This window comes from Petaurus breviceps, unplaced genomic scaffold (genome assembly GCF_028583685.1).
Source record: "Petaurus breviceps papuanus isolate PSGF00001 unplaced genomic scaffold, PetGlider_PUasm1.0 76, whole genome shotgun sequence".
In the NCBI taxonomy this organism is placed as follows: Eukaryota; Metazoa; Chordata; class Mammalia; order Diprotodontia; family Petauridae; genus Petaurus; species Petaurus breviceps.
The window spans coordinates 20,778,177-20,795,931 of NW_027186473.1; the positions used below are offsets into that span (position 1 = coordinate 20,778,177).

The following is a 17,755-nucleotide window of genomic DNA, read 5'->3' on the forward strand; positions in this document are numbered from 1 at the left end:
AAGTCTTCATCATCACTTTTAAATCATTAAAATAGGTTTATGTTTTATAGCCTTACTTCTAGTCTGTTTTTTTTTTTTTAGCAGCTCAGCTCCTTTATTGGGGAAGAGTAAGGAGATTCTGCTCTGGGTTTGAGCGGAGAGATATAGTCCAGCTAGCCCAGCCCAGCATGGATAGCCAACAGTGACTTCCTCTGCCTTGGACAGCATTAGCTGGCCACCTCCATGTCAGATATCTCGGTGGATACCTCTGTGGGCAGTGCCAACAACTTGGGGGACACATAAGAGCCCATGACGGCTGCCCGCTCTGCTTCTTCCTGACTGCAGGGTTCTATTGTCAGCTGCTTCAGTCTTTTTTTGTGATCTTTGGACTTCAAAATGACTCTTCAGGCTGGAAGTTTCAATGAAGTATCTCGTGCAGGCCAGGCAGCGGTGGTGGCTGCCTCTGCGCAGGTCGGTGTCCGGCTCGGAGTCCGGCTGGGGCCTCAGATCCCGTTGAATCTCATCCAGGTCCGGCCGCTGCCACTGGCCTTCAGCTAGTGGGCCAAGGAGCTGCCCCAAGAGTGCGCCATGGACTCAGCTGAGGGATAAGTCTCAGGCTCCGGGCCGCCGGGGCCCCTCTAGTCTGTTTTCTAATAATACCTTTTCCCCACAACTGGCACAATAGCTTTTTGATACATATCTTGTCATTCCTCAGCTCAAAAAATTTATATTGTACCCCAATTATCACTTGAATAGAATACAAGCTACTCAAGATAGTATTTAAAACTTTCCAGAGTCTATTTCCAAAATACATTTGCATATTTTTTTATCTACTCTCCTTGAAACACCCCATTTTCTAATCAGAACAGATAATTAGCTGTTTTTCAATTCTAAATCCCATCACCCAACTCTGTACATTTGTGAAAGTTAGCTCCTTTGCCAGGAATATATTGTCTCCTTAACCTTTACTCAGAGAATTATCCTTCAAGGATGATGCCAACTGCCTCTGAGAAGTTTTCCTGAATAATTTTGTGTGTCTGTGTGTATGCATGTGTGTGTGTGTTCTCTCTACTACCATCAGCTTGAGACTCCATCAGCTAATTTCCTCTCATTTTTAGGGACCAGTGGTAAGCCCCTTGATTTCATTTTACCACTTAATATTGAGAAGGTTTTATAAAGTGATAATTACTTCCAAATTATTGCAAATAATAAAATAAACATTTTACCCAATGACTCAGGAGTATATCAACTCAGTCTCTGGAGAAAATAGGTTCAACTTAACTCAGTTCCTACATAGCACTGGTTCTATCAAATTCATATGTAAAAGCAACATGATTGTGGCATGTCTTGTCTCAGTTACTACTGGGCTAAGATATAAAAGATCACTCCCAAAGGTCATTTCTTGTGATACTGGTGATAAGCTGCCTGCAGACTCACTCTCTGATGTATCGGAATGTGGGGCACCCTCCAGGCATTTCAAAAGTATGAGGTTGGAGACTCCAGTCCTTTTACAGGCTGCCATCAGCTAGAGAGACACTGGGTTTCCACTGAACACCTGGGCAAAGAACAAAAAATTGAAGTTGGCAAAAGTTTTTGAATGCCTCCATAGGTAACCACAGAGCCTCTTCTTCACCTTTGATATGCTGAACTTTGTACATTACTGCATGACTATGTGTATTGAGATAAATGACACATTTGGGCCCCTACACTCTGCTAAACAATTTTAGTCAGTTTCATGTGATTCTGTATGGGTAGGGAATAGAAGTTCTATATATGAGGCACCAGAGCTGTCAACTAAAAATAGTAAATACACTTGCTTAATCATAGGAAAATACCTAGAGGTCATCTATTCTTGTTTTTCTTTGTTATGGTGACCAAAGGTGACTAAATTATAAGGAAAGTCCCCCAACTTAATTTTGAACCTCTGCACCACTCTCCTGTCCAACATGAGTGGTTAACATGAGTATCTTATGACCGACCACTTAGCCAGTATAAATGTCCCATGCTTTGCCCAGCCTGAGATTCTCCTGCTGATATAATACTTTTTGACTGATATATCATTTTTGGTCCTTGAAGCAAGATCTATCAGCAAATGAGATTCTATATTTTGTGTAACCCTATAAGTATCAGATCTGATATGTCTTATAAAATAAGGTTCTGGAAGAAGGGAGCATCTCAGATCATGAGGAAGATCTGAGATATACTTCAATGGAGAGGACCATGGACCCTTTAACAAAGTGCCATTGGTTCAGAGCTCTGCCTCACTGTTTTTTTTTTCTTGCAGAATGGACAATTACTAGTGCCACATTATCACAATCTAAAATATTTTCAAGTCCCTGTTATCACAATTGTTTCAGAAGCAGGAAGCAGTCTCCCCAGAATTTCCATATAGGTAGATACTCTGTCCTTGTTTCAGATCACAGTTAAAACTGCAGAAACAATTTTCTCTCTCCCTACATGACTAGTCCTTTTTTTTTTTTTAATTTAAAGTGTCCTTGAGGGGCAGCCAGGTGGCTCAGCGAATAAGAGCACCGGCTCCAGTGTTGGGATGACCTGGAGATCGAATCCCGTGCTCAGACACTCAGCACCACACCCAGAAATAACTGGCCGTGTAACCTTGAGCAAGTTACTTAACTCCAATTGCTTTAAAAAAAAAAAAAGAATGTATTGAATAGTTTGGGGCGGCCAGGTAGCACAGCGAGTGAGAGCACCGGCTCCAGTGTTGAGAGGACCTGGAGATCGAATCCCGGGCTCAGACACTTAGCACCCACCCAGAAACACCTGGCCTGTGTAACCTTGAGCAAGTTACTTAACCCCAATTGCTTAGGGGCGGCCAGGTGGCTCAGCGAGTAAGAGCACCGGCTCCAGTGTCGGGATGACCTGGATCAAATCCGGGCTCAGATACTCAGCACCACACCCAGAAATAATAACTGGCTGTGTAACCTTGAGCAAGTTACTTAACCCCAATTGCTTTAAAAAAAAATAAAGTGTCCTTGAATATGTAGAATGTATCACTCACATAAGTAATGTATTGCATCCAAATGGATTGTCAAAATGCAACCTGTAAAAAATATATTTATGGAATTCAATCTACTATTTCTGAACCGAGACTGATGAAACTATTCTTGTCTGGAGAAGAGCAGAAGGGTCATCAGCCTGGCCATACTCTTTTCTTCTGAGATAGAGAATGGGAATGAGGATGTAGATACTAGAATTGATGAGAACTATATTTATCTCCCTTATGACCTTAATGTTGCTAGTCAAGAGACCATTTTTTTGGTTCAAGCCATTTTTTTTTCCTGGTAGCTATTCCTTAAAAGGAAATGGCATATCCTAAGCTTAATATCTACTAGTCTGGATTTTTCCTACCAAATACTAGTTACACAAAAGACCATCACAACTAGTAAATTGCAATTAAACCTATTCATCAAAGTTGATAACAAACAAAAATGAGAGAATTTATGAAAATTAGAAATATGCCAGAAAATGCATAGGCAAAATGAGCTCTGTAGACGTGAGAGTTCTTAGCCTAAAAAATAATATTTGATTTCACCCAAAGGGATATTTCCCAAAATTTCAAATAGACAAGGTAGAAATGATAAAAACTGTATTACCTATCTTTTTTCTGTCTTCCAAACTATTTTCTTTCTTTCCATGGGTCTATTTCTGAAAAGAGGCTGTAACTATGTGGCTCCTCTCTTAAAACAACAATTAAGAATATCTCCCAATCACCTTCATGCAGCATTTTCTTCACTAATCTAGAATCATTTCTAGGCAACAAGAAACAAAATGTTTCTGGAAAATTCGACTTGCAATTTTATTTTAACTCCTATTTTATAAGGTCTTGGTAAGTGTATAATATTCTCAGAATTTCTTGGGGATTTCATATTCTTACGTGTTTAACCATAGTTCGAAAATCCTAATTCTCATTTTGACACAAGCTTCTTTAACCAGCTATTCACTTCTCCAATTTGTCTTCCTCTTCTCTACCTGGTACAGCCTTCAATCAGCAACAATCATGAAAAGAGCACCTGGACTCAGTATGTTTTCAATTTCTTGTCCTAGATATGTATTAAATGAATGCTGAATGACTTAGTGGAAGTTTATTTTTCTTTGAACTTTTTCCTATAAATCTTTACATATGAAATATTCTAACAACTAAAATTTATGTTAGTTGGTTCACTGAATTTCATCATATACATATATTTATGTATGCACACATATATATATTTTAAATTTTATGTGGCTTGATAATTGGGCCATTAAAATTACTTGAGAATAAATAAAACCTCATAATTGCATACTTTTATTAATATGCAGATAATAAATTTCAACATTAATGTACTATTAATAATAAGCATTTATAAATGTTTAGCAAAAATATTAGACCACATTCTCCTAAAAGAAATTAAAGTTGTATTTTATTTTAGTGTAGTCATGCTAGTACACTGGACATTTTTTTAAACCATCAGGGACTTTTGATGGTTAATTGCCTTTTCAAACTTAATTGCCCCTGGAATGAGAACATGAATGAGTTTTGGCTTAATGGGAAAATATTTGAAAGCTAGTATAACTTGGGTGCTATTATTTTTAGATTTAAATTAAGCCACTGAAATTAGATGTAAACAACAATTATACCACTACATTTGTAGACACTCCATTGAACCAGTAGCAAGAAAAATACACATTAGCCTTAAGCACCTATGGGAACAATTTTAAGTTTACTAAATAATCAATAGGTAAGTTCTTTCTCTATATAACATGAAACATTTCTCTAGATAGATAGATAGATAGATAGATAGATAGATAGATAGATAGGTAGATAAGACTTCTACACCTGATTGATGTAAAATGTATAACCATCACTATAGATGTACTTTAATTCTTACTTTATGAACACAAAAACACATAGCTTTATCAGTTTAGTATTAAAGAAAATTGGCTTCATTTTTACTATCTGGAAAAATAAACTAGAAGCAGAAAACTGGAACAGGAATGAAAAGACACCTGTTTGGATGAGCCTAGGAATATCAGCTATGGATGCCTCAGTAATCATCTATAAATTACCATGTGAATTGACAAGAGTTTCATTCCAGAAATAGGAGCCAGGTTAGGATTTCACCATATTCCTAAGGAGTAAAAGTTTTATTGGACTGTGGCCTATTGAGGAAGGTTAGAAGTTTTGTAGACAGTCCCAGGAAATCCTTCTGGTACTTGTCTATCTACAGACATGATAATATAACCTGTGATTTCATTACCCAAACATAGTGAATAAATTTAAGTTTTCCTCAACTTCAAAGAGACAAGAAGTTTAGCCAGAAATAGATGTAAATAGAAGTTATGTAGGGAGGTTAGCCTCTATAATTAAACCTTCCTAAGTGTTCAGAATTTTCCCCAACTGAGGACTTGGAGTGATTGTTACAGAAAGCATAACTTTTATTTCAAAATAAACTCTCTAAACCTGAAGTGGAAATAAGACTATGAATCTTGAGTCATTATATTGTCCCTAGACTTTAAATGAGTGAATTATTTTGACAAGACATTACACACACACACACACACACAAACACAGACACACATCTATCATTGCCAAAGTTTGTAATAATTTATTTTTGCTATTAAAATGTGCATACATTTTTTTTAAACACCCATTCCCCAAAATTAGTTCCACTGCATCCACAAAATGTTTCTCTATAATGGCTCCTAATGTATGCAATATTTTGTATCTATACCTCACCCCTTTACCTCTTCACCAAGTGCAGGGAAGGGTGTTTCATTAATTGACTTAAGATTAATCATTTATGATTAAATAAAATTCAGCTGCATTTGATTTTTAATTGATTTTTATTCGTCAGAAAAAAATTTTCTTTTCTCCTTTCCCACCCCACTATATCCAATTACAGAAAAACAAAACCCATTTCATGAACATGTATAGTCACATAAGAAAAATATCCACATTGTTGTTATTCAGTCCTTCAGTTGTGCTTGAATCTTTATGAAACTGTGGGCCATAGCATTCCAATACTCTCCATGGAATGTTCTTAAAAAAGATACAGGAATGGTCTTCCATTTCCTTCTCCAGTAGTTTAAGGCAAAAAACTTGCTGAGGGCCACACAACTAACAAGTGTCTGAGACTGCATTTCAATTCAAGTCTTACCGACTCTAGGTCCAGCATTCTATCCACTGAGCTATCTAGTTTTCCCATTCAGTATTGATCATTTAATTTTTTTTAAACTGAATCTTTCATTCCACTATCCACAAGATAGATAACATTTTCTTTATGAGTTCTCTGGGATAGTGGTTGGTCATTATACTCTTCAGAGATGTTAAGCCTTTCAAATTTGATTGCCTTTATGATATTATTTCATTGCATAGATTGTTCTCTTGACTCTAGTCACTTCACTCTGTATAGTCTTTGATTATGTGTTTAGTTGTCTGTCACATGCTTCATGTCATGGAATGAGAGAAATGGAATGGAAGGTGGAGTTTAGGGGAAGGAAGGGAAAAAAGAATTTGCATAGCTCCAATTATGTGCCAGGCACATAATGCGGCTCCCTTATCCCCATTTTACAGCTGAGTAAACCAAATCAAGTAGAAGTTATATGACTTGCCCAGAGTCATACAACTAATAACTCTCTGAGGATGGATTTGAACTTATATTTCCCTGAATCCAGGTCTGCTATGATTTCTAGCTGCCCTTGGATTTCCTAGCCTAGGAAGGAGGAGGGAAAATTTAAGTTGCTCCATGTCCTTAAACATTTTTAGCTTTCCAAGAAATGGAAAAAAAAAACATTGTTTTAATTGTATGAAATCTATGTTATTTTCTGTTTACTTCATAACAGAACTATGGCAAAATTTCTTAATTGAATTGAAGATTAATATAATATACATCTTATTTACTTATTTGTTCCATTAATTCTTCAGTGTGAGCAGTGATGATCATAACCCATCCATGCTAACTCCTTTTGTCTATTATCTTGCCAAATTCTTCTATACATATCCATAGAAGATCTTTCCAATTTGCCAAGTCTTGTTGATTTTACATTCAAGTATATCTCATATCTGATCTTTTATCCTGAATCATACCACAACCACTCAGTTCAGGGACTCATCACTTTTTGCTTAGATTATTTCAATAGCTTCTCGGTTGATACTCCTTGTCAAAGACTAAAAATAAAAAAAAAATTCTTTGTGTTAATTCTAAAAAGAGCACCTCTGATTGAACTAATGGCCTAATAAATATAATTACCCTTATTGTAAGTGATAAAGAGTACCATTTACTTTTACTATGTAATCTTTTTTCCTCCATCTCAAAACAGTATTTGAAAGGTGCCTCTTACTTTTACAATCAACTCTTTACCCTAGAGGAACCTAAGCTATGGGTGATACAAAGAGTTATAAGGGGGAAAAAATTCCCCATAACTGCTGAAAAATTAGCCTCCTTCCAAACTTCCCAATTTCTGCAGAGGATCTTGTCAATTTTTGGTCACACAAGTTCAACCTCTACTTTTTTTCTTTACTCCCCTCCACAAATCAAATCAGCTGTCACTAGCATCTCTCACATTCATCCACATATTTCTACTATGGGGAGATAGAAAAAGAGAGGAGAAAATGTGGTCAGGAGTCAACTAGCCTCTTCACTTGGTAAGATCAATCATTCTTATATGTAATTATAATATTGTTGTATCTCTATATTGTATGTTGTAAAACCTGAGTAATCATTGACAGTCAGAGATGCTGTTTAGAGCAATTTTTAATCTGAATTTTGATGAAACTAAAAGATGGAGAAAAATTGGGTAAGACCACTAGTGTTATTTTCTCAACTTTGTTAACCCTGAGTTGTGATGTTTATATCTGCTATTTAGAAAAATTTGTAAAATTGTTAACTAAGCAATTTTGGGCTACTGTTTTAATGTTAAAACCTAAAATTGTTAATTGATTACTGTATGTGGAAAGTAGGAAACTGGATGAAAACTTGTCTGATTAGTTCTGCCCATTCAGAGCAGTCTTTCCTGCTTACAATTCATATAAATTTTCCTTATGTTGTAAAACTGTCAAATCCCCTAGAAACTATCTCTATTAGGCAAGGTCATTCAGCCTGAGAAAGGAACTTGTTTAGTCATGTAAGTTTTAAATGAACCTAACTTGGCAAGAAGTTGCAAAGATTAAAAAGAATTTGTATAAATTGGCATTTATATTTGTAATAGTAATGGAATTTAAAGATTCCCCTGTATTGACTTGGTTTTTGGATTCATTGTGTTAAAACCCAGAGCTTGTAAATCCCACTTGTGGGATGGACTTATTGACGTGAAAAGACAGGCCTGAACTGGGAGGAGCTGGTGACATAAATTTAGAGAGACACAAGAAAAAGAGAGAGGCAGAAGAACTTTTTGGAAGCAGCATCTTGGAGGCATAGAGAGACAGAGAAGATTGCTGAAGGCCACTTTGAATTGCCCAGGCCTTTTGAGAGCTGCCACCCAGAGCTTCCAAGGACTGAGGAGACATGGCTGTTATGCTGGTATGTTGTCTGTCTGTTTTGATGTTGTTTTGCCAGATTTGTCCACTGGTGAAAGACAGTCCTGTTGTTGCAGAGGCCTTGGCACCTTGCTGTTGGTTCAGAGCTCCTGAGACTGTTCTGCAGACAGAGAGTGAATTCTGTCTACTGGTGAAGGACAGTGCTGTTGTTGCAGAGGTTTTGGAACCTTGCTGTTGGTTCAGAAGCCCTGAAGAAGGATTTTCTTGTTGTATGTTTACAGAAATCCTGGAAGGGGGTTTTGCTAATATTTTGAGGAGTCCTAGGACTGTTCTGCAGACAGAGAATGAATTAATGAAGAGACTGGCACTGTATCTTGTGGCCTTGCTAAGCTTTGTCTCCCCAGGAACAAAGATTGCTGACAACTTGCCTCTTGTCAAGATGAAGAAAAGACCTCTCTTTGGGTATTAAATGCTGTGGTTAAGATTTTTGTAACTCTGGGGTAGACTCAATTGTGATCCAAGGGTGGGGAACTTTTTGGGCTCTGTGATTGAACAAATGAATGTACTTTTTTTACTGATATTTGGAAACTAATCTCCATTTGAGAAAAGGGGCTTTATGGTTGACTAAATGAATGTACAGGCTAAGGGTGGAGTAGTACTTAGAAGAGGGTCTTTGGGATTGACTAAATGAATTATAATGTCCAGGGGTGGGGTAGTACTTGGAGATTATTGAATTGCACTTGGTAAATGCTGTATTTTGAATTATGATATATGTTGATTCTCTCTGTTCTTAATTTGTCACTGAATAAAATGGAGAGCACTTATGCTGGCATTTTGAAACTTGGGAAGTTGCCTTTGCTTGGCTTTACAATATTTTACAAGGATGGTAAATGGAATTCCTTACATTACAAGATCTGATTCATTTTTATTGCTTATTGCAGCCCCCATGAGAATAGAAATAATTATAACTGGCTCTAAGCTGTGATTGGTGAAGCTTGTTGTTTAAGGGAAAAAGCACTTGGGACCATAACTAAATTTTATTTTGAGTCTGAATTTGGGTATAGTTGTCTGCATTAAATCAGTGTCTGAGAGAAAATATCACTAGCTACACAGAGGAATGCTATCCTCTACTGTTAACAGGTGGAAATCTATATTTGGTAAAGGCCGAAGGGACAATCTTAGCCTTTGTCTGGGATGGAATCCCTCCTGGCTCAGTTAACCATAGGTTCCTTTGAAAATGAATGTTTTCTACCTATTCCTGAGTCTAGTTATGAGGTAGAACATATGCTACATGGTTGGATATCTGTAACTGTACCTGAATTTAAACAGAGCCAAGAATGCTTTCTCCTGGCATAATTGGAATGTCACATGTCCCTGTTTTTTTTTTCCCTCTATAACAGGTTTCTATACTCAGAGCAAGTAATCAGTAAAAGATATGAGCTCCTTCATGTTAGCTTACTGGAAAATCTAATACTATTTTTCATCCAAAATTAGAATATGTACAGAAAGTGATACAAAATGCTTAAGATCATTTAAAAGTTTTCAATTGACTTTCTTCATAAAAGTTTGGTGGTCATTTATAAATCTTGAAACTGTTTTGAAGAAGGAAAATATTTTTTAGAAAAAAAAAACTTTAAAATCTCTCGTGTGATTTTAAGAGACCCACTAAAACCCCCATTTGCAAGATATGTTTATTGCTGAATTGATGTAAGAAATTTTAGAGCAGAAGACAAGTGCTATTTTGATCCCATTATCTAAGCAAGTGTTAACATTTGTAACTAAATGTATCTCCTTTTTGAGAATCTGTTTGGTACCCCACCTCCTTTTGTACTTCAGGCGGAGAATGCTTTTATGTATGACTGTTAATGATTTACTTCTCAAGTCTCTCCAAGCTCTCTGAGTCATCCAGGATGAAGTCTGAGCAATGTACCAGACCACTCCACTGTTAAGGTGGCTGAAGAAAAGCCTGAATCCACCACTCTGGTGACTTACAACTGAAGATTTCTAATGCTCCTGCTCCTGGCATTCCTGCCTTTGGCTGGTTCCAACTCTTAAGCTCCCACCTTGTATTCTTGGACTCTTACTTAGACAATTAATAGGACTCTAATTGCAAAGGATGTGAATCATAGGCAACCCACCCTCTCCTTTGATCTCTGTGCCCTGCTTGACCCCCAGGTTCATGTTGTTTCCAGGCCATCAAACTGTTTGCCCTCCACATTACATATGTCCCCGGACTCAGTTGAGTCCGAGGATCAATTATGAGCAAGAAAAGGGGGGGAGTGAAGTGCCCACCAGAAACTATACACCAAAGCCTCCTCCCAGTCACAACCTGCTAGAAAGGGGACCCCTACCAGGGTCTCTGGAAACGACCTGATAGGCCACAATCGTAAGGGAAGTTTCTACCTGTGTTACTAGAAACATATCCCACATATGCATCTGTTCTTGTTAGAAATATGCCCCAGATACAAGTCTTTTCTTGTTTTTGCTAGGCAATCAAGGCTTCACTAGAAATGGCATTACACCCCCTTGGAGCCTTATTTTGTTGTTAGTAACACCTAGGTCTCTAAAAATGTATCTTGTAGAAGACTTGATGCTATCTTCCTTATTAGGGAGGCAGTCACCAGCTGGTTAATAAACACTCCTATAAAATTATAATTGGCTTTGCTGTCCTGTTTCTGCTCCGATGTCCACTTCAGTTTAGAATTCAGGAGTATCTTTCTTTGTCACAACATAGTATGGTTAATATCATTTCCAATTAGTAACTGCTTTAAGGCTATCCTAAATATATTATTGTGTAGTATAGAACTTTCTGAATATAACAACACTTACCATATTGCTAAGAATTTTTGATATTAACCTATTTCTCAAGAGTGGTAGTAGAGTTAACTAACAAAATAATTGTGAAAACCTTTATAATGACAATTTATAAAAATTTAATTTTGATATGTTCATAAGAAGATTCTGCTAGGACACTTAAAAATGAAAATAATTTCCCTGTTTATGGAATAGAAAAAATTAGTGAATTTTATTGATGGGAATATATAAACTGGGACAGTTTAGATGGCTGATAGTAGAAAAGAATAAGTTTGTAAATGGACTCAAAATAGGCATTTTCTTAGTTCTTGATCATAGAGTTCAATGTTTGTTAAATCATTAAATCAATTAAGTTAAATCATTGTTCCCTTGAAAACAATAATGTTGGGGGGGCGGGCAGGCCAGGAGGAGATGGCCCTGGTGCAGGGGCAGGCTGGGAGGCGATGGCGCTGTGCGCAGGGGCAGGCTGGGAGGAGGCCTGACCAATGAGGGGGAAAGGTGTCCCACCAACCACAAGGGCCACTACCAGGCCTTTCAACAAAGGGCTGGGACTGGAAAGAGATAGGTAAGAGCCAAATGCAGGGCCCCTGTTCCGGACAGCAAAAACTCCTGGGACTACCACTCCATAGCCCAGAAATTTTTTAAAAAGCCCCTATCAGGACCTCCAAGGATGAAGATGGCAGAGGAAACCCAGCCTGCTCCACCCCCCCACCCTGTGATTATTATGATTATTAATCATAATATTACTATGATTATTAATTACTATGATTATGAAATTTATTATTATGAAAATTACTATGATTATTAATCATAATCCTACAATATGCTGTCTACAAGAAACACATCTGAAACTGAGGGACACACAGGTAAAGGTAAAAGGTTGGAGTAAAATATGTCATAGCTAAAGTAAAAAAGCAGGGGTAGCAAACCTTATCTCAGATAAAGCAAAAGCAAAAATTGATTTAATTAAAAGAGATGAGGAAGGAAACTATATCCTGCTAAAAGGCACCATCAAGAATGAAGCAATATCATTACTTAATATATATGCACCAAGTGGTATAGCATCAGAGGAAGAAATTAAAGAAATTTATGGTATATAAAAATGCTCTAAATCACTATTGATTAGAGAAATGCAAATTAAAACAACTCTGAGGTACCACAACTCATGTGTCAGATTGGTTAACATGACAAAACAGGAAAATGAGAAATGCTGGAGAGGATGTGGACAAATTGGAACACTAATGCATTGGTGGTGGAGTAGTGATCTGATCAAACCATTCTGGTAATCAATCTGGAATTATGTCCAATGGGTTATAAATAATCTCATGCCCTTTAACCCAGCAATACCACTTCTAGGGTTGTATCCCAAAGAGATCATAGAAGTGGGAAAAAGTCCCATATGTACAAAAATATTTATAGCAGGTCTTTTTGTGGTAGCAAAGAATTGGAATTTAAGGGGATGCCCATCAATTGGGGAATGGTTGAACAAGTTGTGGTATATGCATGTTATTGAATACTATTGTGCAATAAGAAACAAGGAGTAGATAGACTTCATATTTACCTGAAGAGGCTTATACAAACTGATGCTGAGTGAGAAGAGTAGAGCTAGGAGGAATTTGTACACAATTACATACACAGCGTATCTGTGACAACCAACTTTGATAGACTAGACTCTTCTCAGCAATGCAGAGTCATAAGTCAAACCCAAAAGACTGATGATGGAGAGAGATGTTTACATCCAGAGAAGGAACTGAGATTGAACCCAGATTTAAGCAAACTACCTGCTCTTTTTCGTTTTCTTGTTTGGTTTTGTTTGCTCTTTTCCATTCTTCATTCCATCTGTTACAACACTTCTTTATAACCTGACTAATGCTTAATATGAAAGTATTTGCAGATATTATACTCGATTGTATGCTGCCTTGGTGGGGGGGGAAGGTGGGCGGGAGAGAAAATTTGATACTCAAGGAATTGTGGTAATGAATCTTGTAAAGTAAAAGTAAACAAATTAATAACGATCAAAAAAAAAGAAAACAATAATGTTGTTTATTTCTTTTTTTTTGATGTTCAATGGTTTCCATTCTTTTTTTTAATTTATTTTTTATTTTTTAAAATTTAATTTGTTTGTTTCCTTTTAGTTTACAAGATTCAATTCCACAATTCCTTTAGTTTCACATTTTGTCCCCATTCCTCCTCCCCACCACCCATGGCGGCATATAGTCAAGTATAGGATCTGTAAATACTTTCACATTATACATTAGTCAGGTTATAAAGATGGATTGTATCAGCTGGAATGAAAAATGGTAAAGAGGACATAAAACCAAACAAGAGAAGGAAAAAGTTCAGGTATTTTGCTTCCACCTGAACATAAACTCAGTTCTTTCTAGTTGTTTCTCTGGATGCACATATTTCTCTCCATCATTAGTCTTTTGGGATTGACTTATGTCACTGCATTGCTGAGAAGAGTCCAGTCTATCAAGTTGGTCATCACACATATGTTGTGTCTGTAATTAGGTACAAATTTCTCCTGGTTCTACTCTTCTCACTCAGAATCAGTTTGTATAAGCCTCTCCAGGTAAATATGAAGACTGTCTGTTCCTCGTTTCTTATAGCACAATAGTATTCAGTAGCATGCATATACCACAACTTGTTCAGCCATTCCCCAATTGATGGCCACCCCCTTAATTTCCAATTCTTTTCCACCACAAAAAGAGCTGCTATAAACATTTTTGTACATATGGGTCTTCCTCCCACTTCTATGATCTCTATGGGATACAACCCTAGGAGTGATATTGCTGGGTCAAATGATATGAAAGTATTTATAGCCCTTTGAGCATAATTCCAGATTGCTCTCCAGAAAGGCTGGATCAGTTCACAACTCCACCGGCAATGCATTAGTGTTCCAATTTGCCCTCATCCTCTCCAGCATTTGTCATTTTCCTGTTTTTCATCTTAGCCAATCTGAATATTGTTTATTTCTAAGGAATATTAGAAAGTTACAGAGTAGTAGTCATTTCACCATACCTATATGCAAAAATTCATGCTGCTACAACATATCCTACAAGTAGTAGTCTAAGCTATCTTTAAACAATACCACTTAAGAAGCAAAAATGTTGGAGTAGGAACCCATCTGAACTCTTCCAACATTATCCTCTAAAATTCTAAAAATTCTTCAAACTGAATTTTGGAATGGTAGAGTTAACAAAGGTCAGCAAAAGACATTTTTTTTTTCCAGCCTAATACAACTTAGAAGGTCTTCAGGACAGTCTGTAATATGGAACTGGTGCAGGCCTGCAGCAGGGCAGTAAAATGAATGGTGGGTCTTGAATACTATGATAGCAACAGTAATAGTAGCAGCACCACCAACTTTGGGAGCTCTCAACCCAGAGAGGTAAGGAGGTTGGACAACTGGTCAGATGGAGATTACAAAAAATCCTTTATTAGTGGTTGGATGCAACTGGTGCCAGTTGGCAACTCTGCTTCCCAAATTCATTTCTGGCTTGCAATTCTAGGGCAAAGGGGAGTGTTTGTGATTAGTCACAAGGCGGCAGGGACCCTGGTCACAGTTCTAGGGCCAAAAGGAGTGCTAGTGCTAGTGACTGAAGGGAAAGAGGGAATCTTCTTCAATAAAGATCAGAGAGCAAACCAAGAGATAAGTTACCACACCTCTCTCAGGTCAATGCCACCTTGGAATCTTAGAAAACTTGGCAGCTCCTTGGGGGGGGGGGAACTTTGAAAACAGCAACACAAAAAAACCCAAAGCTTAGCATAGTCCTCTATGCACCCCAGGTGAAGAGAGCTCAAGTTTAACATAAAGTTAAAAGTAAAAAAGAAAAAAATCAGCTTGGAAAATAAGCAACCAACAACGATAGGACTTGACCATAAGAAGCTACTATGGTGGCAGGAAAGAAAAAGATACAAATTTAGATGACAATAGCAATGTAAAAAGACTTATTTGCAAAGTCTCAAAGAAAAAAAATGCTAATCAGACCCAAGGCCAGCAAGAATTCCCAGAAGGGCTAAAAGAGCAGATGAGTAGTGAAGGAAACAAAAGGGAAAAGAAATGAGAGTTATTCAAGAAGATTGTGTAAAATAAATTAATAGCTCAGTAAAAGAGCACAAAAGATACTGAAGAAAATAACACTTTAAAAAACAGAATTGGACAATAGGGGGATGGAGTCAAGATGGTAGAGCAGAAAAAAGGACTTCCATGGGCCTCCAGCTCCCACCTCCTCTAATTTATATAAAAGGCGCCTCTGAACAAACTTTGGAGCTACAGAACCCCAAAAATGACACAGAGAAGCTAAACTTCTTCTGAGGACAGCCTGGCAGTCTGCCAGGGATTGGCCATCCCAGCAGTCTGGGAGCCAGTGGTTTTAGCCCCAGGGCAGGCCTGACCAAACACCAGCTGCAGGGCATTCAGATCACCAGTATCTGTGGCAGTTTTCAGAATTATCAATGCATAGATGCAAAGGACAAAATAAGAGGTCAGTGCAGTGTGGATTTTGGGATCCAGTAGTTGGGAATGCACAGGCTTTTGCCCCTGGGGCAAAAAGCCGCTGAGAAGCCATGGCCCTCTAGCCGCCACCAAGTGGCAGCTTCAGCTCCTGGCCTGCACAGTGTAGGGGGACCAAGTGAACAGTCTGAGGGATAATTGCTCTTGCTTTAACCTGCTTGGATCTGGACTGCAGTCTAGGGTGGAGGTCTTGGGGTACATCACCAGCTTGCCAGAGCATGTGGAGGCTTCAGAGAGGGCACCCAACTAATACTTTGGCAGCTGAGAAAGCCCCAGCATTTGGTAGGAAGCCCCCTTGTCTGCTGGCAGATTCCTACTATGGCAAAAAGCCCAGGCATCAAGTGACTGAGTGGTGACATAAGCAGGCAAAAGAAGCAAAATAAAGAGGGCATGCCACTTTATACTCCTATTTTGGTAACAGAAAGTATCAAAGCATGGAAGAGGAGGAAGACAGTAAATTCAGAACTCCTGCATGAAAAGCTTCAATACAGTCCATAGAGGACCTTAAGAAGCAAATAAGAGAAGTGGAGGAAAAATTGGGAAGAGAAATGAGAAAAATGCAAGAAAATTATGAAAGAGTCAGTAGCCTGACTGAGGAAAAAACACCTTAAAAATAGACTAACTCAAATGGCAAAAGAAGCTCAAAAAGGCAATGAGGAGAAGAATGCCTTAAAAAGCTGAATTTGCCAGAAAGAAAAAGAATTTCAAAGCTCAATGAGGAGAATCATTCCTTTAGAATTAGACTGGAGCATATGGAAGCTAGTGACTTTATGAGAAATCAAGATGCTTTTAAATAGATCCAAACAAATGAAAGAATAGAAGGCAATGTGAAATATCTCATGGGAAAAACCACTGACCTGGAAAATAGATCCAGGAGACATAATTTAAAAATTATTGGACTACCAGGAAGCCATGATCATAGAAAGAACCTAGAAATCATCCACCAAGAAATTCTGAAAGAAAATTGCTCTGATGTTTTAGAACCAGAGGGCAAAATAGAGGTTGAAAGAATCCACCAATCACGTCCTGAAAAAGATCCTAAAAACAAAATTCCTGGGAACATTATAGACAGGTTCTGAAATTTCCAGATCCAGGAGAAAATATTACAAGCAGCCAGGAAGAAACAATTTGATTATTGTGGAAACAAAATCAGGATAACACAGTATCTGGCAGCTTCTACACTGAGGGACTGAAGGCTTTGAGATATGATATTCTGGTGGTCAAAGGAGCTGCGATTAAAACCAAGAATCACCCAGCCAGCAAAACTGAGTATCATGTTTCAGGCAAAAATATGGTTATTCAGTGGAATAGAGGACTTTCAAGCATTCATGATGAAAAAGCAGAGTTGAATGGAAAATTTGACATAAAGATCAAGAAGAAAGAGAAGTATGAGAAGTTAATCAGGGAAAAGAAATCATAAGAAACTTATCAAAGTTCAACTATTTAAAACCCTACATGGAAAAATTATAATTGTAACTTATGAAACTTTTCTCAGTATGAGAATAGTTGAAGGGAATAGAAATGTATGTATGTATGTATGTATATATATATATATATATATATATGTCTATATAGGAGGGTATACGGGCATATGAATACATATGTGAATGGGTGCATATGTGTGTGCAGGTGTACATAGATAGAGGGTAGAGGACCAATTTAACAGGAAGGGATGATACCTAAAATGTGAAATTAAAAGTTGAGAGAGGAATATAATGAGAGGAAATGGGGACAGACAGAATGGGCTTAACTATCTCATATAGAAGAGGCAAGGGAAAATGGCTACAATGGAGGGGAAGAACAGGAAGGCAAAAGGGAATGGGTCAACTTTATGCTCATTGAATTTGGCTTAGGGAGGGAATGGCATACACACTAAATAGGGTATCTCACCCTACAGGAGAGTAGGGGGGAAGGGGATGGGAAGTGGGATGATGGAAGGGAAGGCAGCCCAGTGGGGAGGGAAGTTGGAAGCA

General features: G+C 37.7%; 1 pseudogene; it reads right to left on the minus strand.

Moving 5' to 3' along the window:
* Positions 1 to 225: 225 nt before the first annotated feature.
* LOC138174905 (zinc finger protein 593 pseudogene) lies at positions 226 to 3,886 on the minus strand (annotated as a pseudogene).
* Positions 3,887 to 17,755: the final 13,869 nt, after the last annotated feature.